Below are 9,387 nucleotides of genomic sequence, written 5' to 3' on the forward strand. Positions count from 1 at the left end.
AAATGTGACGATCTGGCTTTAAGTCGATTGGATAACAAATGACGAAAACGGACGGATTTCTGAGGTTTTTACTACATATGAACACTTTTCACATTCTCCCGTGCAACGCGGCTGCTAGTCCTCCTTTCATGCAGAATCTTAAGGTAATAGCTCATGTCCAAGGCACCAAAGCCAACTAAGAAGTCAATAATCGATACCTAAAACTTGAATTGAACTACTTCTTACAGGCTATTACATCAACTTAGAAGCTTCATCTGTGTTCTAGTATGGTGATTTTAGTGTCCCCGCATACCGCACCACGCGACATAGCTTTGCAGACGATAAGTACAACCGTTTCAGAGAGAAGAGCGACCAATGTGACGATCTGGCTTTAAGTCGATTGGATAACAAATGACGAAAACGGACGGATTTCTGAGGTTTTTACTACATATGAACACTTTTCACATTCTCCCGTGCAACTCGGCTGCTAGTCCTCCTTTTATGCAGAATCTTAAGGTCCTAGCTCATGTCCAAGGCACCAAAGCCAGCTACAAAGTCAATAATCGATTCCTAAAACTTGAATTGGACTACTTCTTACTGGCTATTACATCAACTTAGAACCTTCATCTGTGTTCTACTACGGTGCTTTTAGTTTCTCCGCATACCGGAGCACGCGACATAGTTTTGCAGACGATAAGTACAACCGTTTCAGAGAGAAGAGCGGCCAATGTGACGATCTGGCTTTAAGTCGATTGGATAACAAATGACGAAAACGGACGGATTTCTGAGGTTTTAACTACATATGAACACTTTTCACATTCTCCCGTGCAACTCGGCTGCTATTCCTTCTTTCATGCAGAATCTTAAGGTCCTAGATCATGTCCAAGGCCCCAAAGCCAGCTAAAGAGTCAATAATCAATATCTAAAACTTGAATTGTACTACTTCTTACTGGCTATTACATTAACTTAGAAGCTTCATCTGTGTTCTACTATGGTGCTTTTAGTGTCTCCGCATATCGCAGCACGCGACATAGCTTTGCAGACGATAAGTACAACGGTTTCAGAGAGAAGAGCGGCAAATGTGACGATCTGGCTTTACGTCGATTCGATAACAAATGACGCAAACGGACGGATTTCTCAGGTTTTTACTAGATATGAACACTTTTCACATTCTCCCGTGCAACTCGGCTGCTAGTTCTCCTTTCATGCATAATCTTAAGGTCATAGCTCATGTCCAAGGCACCAAAGCCAGCTAAAAAGTCAATAACGATATCTAAAACTTGAATTGTACTATTTCTTACTGGCTATTACATCATCTTAGAAGCTTCATCTGTGTTCTACTATGGTGCGTTTAGTGTCTCCACATACCGCAGCACGCGACATAGCTTTGCAGACGATAAGTACAACCGTTTCAGAGAGAAGAGCGGCCAATGTGACGATCTGGCTTTAAGTCGATTGGATAACAAATGACGAAAACGGACGGATTTCTGAGGTTTTTACTACATATGAACACTTTTCACATTCTCCCGTGCAACTCGGCTGCTAGTCCTCCTTTCATGCAGAATCTTAAGGTCCTAGCTCATGTCCAAGGCTCCAAAGCCACCTAAAAAGTCAATAATCGATACCTAAAACTTGAATTGTACTACTTCTTACTGGCTATTACATCAACTTAGAAGCTTCATCTGTGTTCTACTATGGTGCTTTTAGTGTCTCCGAATACCGCAGTACGCGACATAGCTTTGCAGACGATAAGAACAACCGTTTCAGAGAGCAGAGCTGCCAATGTGATGATTTGGCTTTAAGTCGATTCGATAACAAATGACGAAAACGGACGGATTTCTCAGGTTGGTTTTTACTACATATGAACACTTTTCACATTCACCCATGCAACTCGGCTGCTAGTCCTCCATTCATGAAGAATCTTAAGGTCCTAGCTCATGTCCAAGTCACCAAAGCCAGCTAAAACGTCAATAATCGATACCTAAAACTTGAATTGGACTACTTCTTACTGGCTATTACATCAACTTAGATGCTTCATCTGTGTTCTACTATGGTGATTTTAGTGTCTCCGCATACCGCAGCACGCGACATAGCTTTGCAGACGATAAGTACAACCGTTTTAGAGAGAAGAGCGGCCAATGTTACGATCTGGCTTTAAGTCGATTCGATAACAAATGACGAAAACGGACGGATTTATCAGGTTTTTACTACATATGAACACTTTTCACATTCTCCCGTGCTACTCGGCTGCTACTCCTCCTTTCATGAAGAATCTTAAGGTCCTAGCTCATGTCCAAGGCACCAAAGCCAGCTAAAAAGTCAATAACCAATACCTAAAACTTGAATTGTACAACTTCTTACTGGCTATTACATCATCTTAGGAGCTTCATATGTGTTCTACTATGGTGCTTTTAGTGCCTCCGCATACCGCAGCACACGACATAGCTTTGCAGACGATAAGTACAACCGTTTCAGAGAGAAGAGCGGCCAATGTGATGATTTGGCTTTAAGTCGATTCGATAACAAATGACGAAAACGGACGGATTTCTCAGGTTGGTTTTTACTACATATGAACAGTTTTCACATTTTCCCGTGCAACTGGGCTGCTAGTCCTCCTTTCATACAGAATCTTAAGGTCCTAGCTCATGTTCAAGGCACCAAAGCCAGCTAAAAATTCAATAACCGATACCTAAAACTTGAATTGTACTACTTCTTATTGGCTATTATATCATCTTAGAAGCTTCATCTGTGTTCTACTCTGGTGCTTTTAGTGTCTCCGAATACCGCAGTACGCGACATAGCTTTGCAGACGATAAGAACAACCGTTTCAGAGAGCAGAGCTGCCAATGTGATGATTTGGCTTTAAGTCGATTCGATAACAAATGACGAAAACGGACGGATTTCTCAGGTTGGTTTTTACTACATATGAACACTTTTCACATTCACCCGTGCAACTCGGCTGCTAGTCCTTCTTTCATGCAGAATCTTAAGGTCCTAGATCATGTCCAAGGCACCAAAGCCAGCTAAAAAGTCAATAATCAATATCTAAAACTTGAATTGTACTACTTCTTACTGGCTATTACATCAACTTAGAAGTTTCATCTGTGTTCTACTATGGTGCTTTTAGTGTCTCCGCATACCGCAGCACGCGACATAGCTTTGCAGACGATAAGTACAACGTATTCAGAGAGAAGAACGGCAAATGTGACGATCTGGCTTTAAGTCGATTCGATAACAAATGACGAAAACGGACGGATTTCTGAGGTTTTTACTACATATGAACACTTTTCACATTCTCCCGTGCAACTCGGCTGCTAGTCCTTCTTTCATGCAGAATCTTAAGGTCCTAGATCATGTCCAAGGCCCCAAAGCCAGCTAAAGAGTCAATAATCAATATCTAAAACTTGAATTGTACTACTTCTTACTGGCTATTACAACAACTTAGAAGCTTCATCTGTGTTCTACTATGGTGCTTTTAGTGTCTCCGCATATCGCAGCACGCGACATAACTTTGCAGACGATAAGTACAACGGTTTCAGAGAGAAGAGCGGCAAATGTGACGATCTGGCTTTAAGTCGATTCGATAACAAATGACGCAAACGGACGGATTTCTCAGGTTTTTACTACATATGAACACTTTTCACATTCTCCCGTGCAACTCGGCTGCTAGTCCTCCATTCATGCAGAATCTTAAGGTCCTAGCTCATGTCCAAGTCACCAAAGCCAGCTAAAAAGTCAATAATCGATACCTAAAACTTGAATTGGACTACTTCTTACTGGCTATTACATCAACTTAGATGCTTCATCTGTGTTCTACTATGGTGATTTTAGTGTCTCCGCATACCGCAGCACGCGACATAGCTTTGCAGACGATAAGTACAACCGTTTTAGAGAGAAGTGCGGCCAATGTTACGATCTGGCTTTAAGTCGATTCGATAACAAATGACGAAAACGGACGGATTTCTCAGGTTTTTACTACATATGAACACTTTTCACATTCTCCCGTGCAACTCGGCTGCTACTCCTCCTTTCATGAAGAATGTTAAGGTCCTAGCTCATGTCCAAGGCACCAAAGCCAGCTAAAAAGTCAATAATCAATACCTAAAACTTGAATTGTACAACTTCTTACTGGCTATTACATCATCTTAGAAGCTTCATATGTGTTCTACTATGGTGCTTTTAGTGCCTCCGCATACCGCAGCACGCGACATAGCTTTGCAGACGATAAGTACAACCGTTTCAGAGAGAAGAGCGGCCAATGTGACCATCTGGCTTTAAGTCGATTCGATAACAAATGACGAAAACGGACGGATATCTCAGGTTTTTACTACATATGAACACTTTTCACATTCTCCCGTGCAACTCGGCTGCTAGTCCTCCTTTCATGCAGAATCTTAAGGTTCTAGCTCATGTCCAATTCTCCAAAGCCACCAAAAAAGTCAATAATCGATACCTAAAACTTGAATTCTACTACTTCTTACTGGCTATTACATCAACTTAGAAGTTTCATCTGTGTTCTACTATGGTGCTTTTAGTGTCTCCGAATACCGCAGTACGCGACATAGCTTTGCAGACGATAAGAACAACCATTTCAGAGAGCAGAGCTGCCAATGTGATGATTTGGCTTTAAGTCGATTCGATAACAAATGACGAAAACGGACGGATTTCTCAGGTTGGTTTTTACTACATATGAACACTTTTCACATTCACCCGTGCAACTCGGCTGCTAGTCCTCCTCTCATGCAGAATCTTAAGGTCCTAGCTCATGTCCAAGGCACCGAAGCCAGCTAAAAAGTCAATAATCGATACCTAAAACATGAATTGAACTACTTCTTACTGGCTATTGCATCAACTTAGAAGCTTCATATGTGTTCTACTATGGTGCTTTTAGTGCCTCCGCATACCGCAGCACGCGACATAGCTTTGCAGACGATAAGTACAACCGTTTCAGAGAGAAGAGCGGCCAATGTGACGATCTGGCTTTAAGTCGATTCGATAACAAATGACGAAAACGGACGGATTTCTCAGGTTGGTTTTTACTACATATGAACAGTTTTCACATTCTCCCGTGCAACTGGGCTGCTAGTCCTCCTTTCATACAGAATCTTAAGGTCCTAGCTCATGTTCAAGGCACCAAAGCCAGCTAAAAATTCAATAAACGATACCTAAAACTTGAATTGTACTACCTCTTACTGGCTATTATATCATCTTAGAAGCTTCATCTGTGTTCTACTCTGGTGCTTTTAGTGTCTCCGAATACCGCGGTACGCGACATAGCTTTGCAGACGATAAGAACAACCGTTTCAGAGAGCAGAGCTGCCAATGTGATGATTTGGCTTTAAGTCGATTCGATAACAAATGACGAAAACGGACGGATTTCTCAGGTTGGTTTTTACTACATATGAACACTTTTCACATTCACCCGTGCAACTCGGCTGCTAGTCCTTCTTTCATGCAGAATCTTAAGGTCCTAGATCATGTCCAAGGCCCCAAAGCCAGCTAAAGAGTCAATAATCAATTTCTAAAACTTGAATTGTACTACTTCTTACTGGCTATTACATCAACTTAGAAGCTTCATCTGTGTTCTACTATGGTGCTTTTAGTGTCTCCGCATATCGCAGCACGCGACATAGCTTTGCAGACGATAAGTACAACGGTTTCAGAGAGAAGAGCGGCAAATGTGACGATCTGGCTTTAAGTCGATTCGATAACAAATGACGCAAACGGACGGATTTCTCAGGTTTTTACTAGATATGAACACTTTTCACATTCTCCCGTGCAACTCGGCTGCTAGTCCTCCTTTCATGCATAATCTTAAGGTCATAGCTCATGTCCAAGGCACCAAAGCCAGCTAAAAAGTCAATAACGATATCTAAAACTTGAATTTTACTATTTTTTTACTGGCTATTACATCATCTTAGAAGCTTCATCTGTGTTCTACTATGGTGCGTTTAGTGTCTCCGAATACCGCAGTACGCGACATAGCTTTGCAGACGATAAGTACAACCGTTCAGAGAGAAGAGCGGCCAATGTGACGATCTGGCTTCAAGTCGATTCGATAACAAATGACGAAAACGGACGGATTTCTCAGGTTTTTACTACATATGAACACTTTTCACATTCTCCCGTGCAACTCGGCTGCTAGTCCTCCATTCATGCAGAATCTTAAGGTCCTAGCTCATGTCCAAGTACCCAAAGCCAGCTAAAAAGTCAATAATCGATACCTAAAACTTGAATTGGACTACTTCTTACTGGCTATTACATCAACTTAGATGCTTCATCTGTGTTCTACTATGGTGATTTTAGTGTCTCCGCATACCGCAGCACGCGACATAGCTTTGCAGACGATAAGTACAACCGTTTTAGAGAGAAGAGCGGCCAATGTTACGATCTGGCTTTAAGTCGATTCGATAACAAATGACGAAAACGGACGGATTTCTCAGGTTTTTACTACATATGAACACTTTTCACTTTCTCCCGTGCAACTCGGCTGCTACTCCTCCTTTCATGAAGAATGTTAAGGTCCTAGCTCATGTCCAAGGCACCAAAGCCAGCTAAAAAGTCAATAATCAATACCTAAAACTTGAATTGTACAACTTCTTACTGGCTATTACATCATCTTAGAAGCTTCATATGTGTTCTACTATGGTGCTTTTAGTGCCTCCGCATACCGCAGCACGCGACATAGCTTTGCAGACGATAAGTACAACCGTTTCAGAGAGAAGAGCGGCCAATGTGACGATCTGGCTTTAATTCGATTCGATAACAAATGACGAAAACGGACGGATTTCTCAGGTTTGTTTTTACTACATATGAACAGTTTTCACATTCTCCCGTGCAACTGGGCTGCTAGTCCTCCTTTCATACAGAATCTTAAGGTCCTAGCTCATGTTCAAGGCACCAAAGCCAGCTAAAAATTCAATAACCTATACCTAAAACTTGAATTGTACTACTTCTTACTGGCTATTATATCATCTTAGAAGCTTCATCTGTGTTCTACTCTGGTGTTTTTAGTGTCTCCGAATACCGCAGTACGCGACATAGCTTTGCAGACGATAAGTACAACCGTTTCAGAGATAAGAGCGGCCAATGTGATGATCTGGCTTTAAGTCGATTCGATAACAAATGACGAAAACGGACGGATTTCTCAGGTTTTTACTACATATGAACTCTTTTCACATTGTCCCGTGCAACTCGGCTGCTAGTCCTCCTTTCATGCAGAATCTCAAGGTCCTTGCTCATGTCCAAGGCACCAAAGCCAGCTAAAAAGTCAATAATCGATACCTAGAGCTTGAATTGTACTACTTCTTACTGGCTATTGCATCAACTTAGAAGCTTCATCAGTGTTCTACTATGGTGATTTTAGCGTCCCTGCATACCGCAGCACGCGACATAGCTTTGCAGACGATAAGTACAACCGTTTCAGAGAGAAGAGCGGCCAATATGACGATCTGGCTATAAGTCGATTCGATAACAAATGACGAAAACGGACCGATTTCTCAGGTTTTTACTACATATGAACACCTTTCACATTCTCCCGTGCAACTCGGCTGCTAGTCCTAATTTCATGCAGAATCTTAAGGTCCTAGCTCATGTCCAAGGCACCGAAGCCAGCTAAAAATCAATAATCGATACCTAAAACTTGAATTCTACTACTTCTTACTGGCTATTACATCAACTTAAAAGCTTCATCTGTGTTCTACTATGGTGATTTTAGTGTCTCCGCATACCGCAGCACGCGACATAGCTTTGCAGACGATAAGTACAACCGTTTTAGAGAGAAGAGCGGCTAATGTTACGATCTGGCTTTAAGTCGATTCGATAACAAATGACGAAAACGGACGGATGTCTCAGGTTTTTACTACATATGAACACTTTTCACATTCTCCCGTGTAACTCGGCTGCTAGTCCTCCTTTTATGCAGAATCTTAAGGTCCTAGCTCATGTCCAAGGCACCAAAGCCAGCTACAAAGTCAATAATCGATTCCTGAAACTTGAATTGGACTACTTCTTACTGGCTATTACATCAACTTAGAACCTTCATCTGTGTTCTACTACGGTGCTTTTAGTTTCTCCGCATACCGCAGCACGCGACATAGTTTTGCAGACGATAAGTACAACCGTTTCAGAGAGAAGAGCGGCCAATGTGACGATCTGGCTTTAAGTCGATTGGATAACAAATGACGAAAACGGACGGATTTCTGAGGTTTTTACTACATATGAACACTTTTCGCATTCTCCCGTGCAACTCGGCTGCTAGTCCTTCTTTCATGCAGAATCTTAAGGTCCTAGATCATGTCCAAGGCCCCAAAGCCAGCTAAAGAGTCAATAATCAATATCTAAAACTTGAATTGTACTACTTCTTACTGGCTATTACATCAACTTAGAAGCTTCATCTGTGTTCTACTATGGTGCTTTTAGTGTCTCCGCATATCGCAGCACGCGACATAGCTTTGCAGACGATAAGTACAACGATTTCAGAGAGAAGAGCGGCAAATGTGACGATCTGGCTTTAAGTCGATTCGATATCAAATGACGCAAACGGACGGATTTCTCAGGTTTTTACTAGATATGAACACTTTTCACATTCTCCCGTGCAACTCGGCTGCTAGTCCTCCTTTCATGCATAATCTTAAGGTCATAGCTCATGTCCAAGGCACCAATGCCAGCTATAAAGTCAATAACGATATCTAAAACTTGAATTGTACTATTTCTTACTGGCTATTACATCATCTTAGAAGCTTCATCTGTGTTCTACTATGGTGCGCTTAGTGTCTCCGAATACCGCAGTACACGACATTGCTTTGCAGACGATAAGAACAACCGTTTCAGAGAGCAGAGCTGCCAATGTGATGATTTGGCTTTAAGTCGATTCGATAACAAATGACGAAAACGGACGGATGTCTCAGGTTTTTACTACATATGAACACTTTTCACATTCTCCCGGGCAACTCGGCTGCTAGTCCTCCTTTTATGCAGAATCTTAAAGTCCTAGCTCATGTCCAAGGCACCAAAGCCAGCTAAAAAGTCAATAATCGATTCCTAAAACTTGAATTGGACTACTTCTTACTGGCTATTACATCAACTTAGAACCTTCATCTGTGTTCTACTACGGTGCTTTTAGTTTCTCCGCATACCGCAGCACGCGACATAGTTTTGCAGACGATAAGTACAACCGTTTCAGAGAGAAGAGCGGCCAATGTGACGATCTGGCTTTAAGTCGATTGGATAACAAATGACGAAAACGGACAGACTTCTGAGGTTTTTACTACATATGAACACTTTTCACATTCTCCCGTGCAACTCGGCTGCTAGTCCTTCTTTCATGCAGAATCTTAAGGTCCTAGATCATGTCCAAGGCCCCAAAGCCAGCTAAAGAGTCAATAATCAATATCTAAAACTTGAATT

Source organism: Schistocerca gregaria, unplaced genomic scaffold (assembly GCF_023897955.1).
Source record: "Schistocerca gregaria isolate iqSchGreg1 unplaced genomic scaffold, iqSchGreg1.2 ptg000043l, whole genome shotgun sequence".
Classification (NCBI taxonomy): domain Eukaryota; kingdom Metazoa; phylum Arthropoda; class Insecta; order Orthoptera; family Acrididae; genus Schistocerca; species Schistocerca gregaria.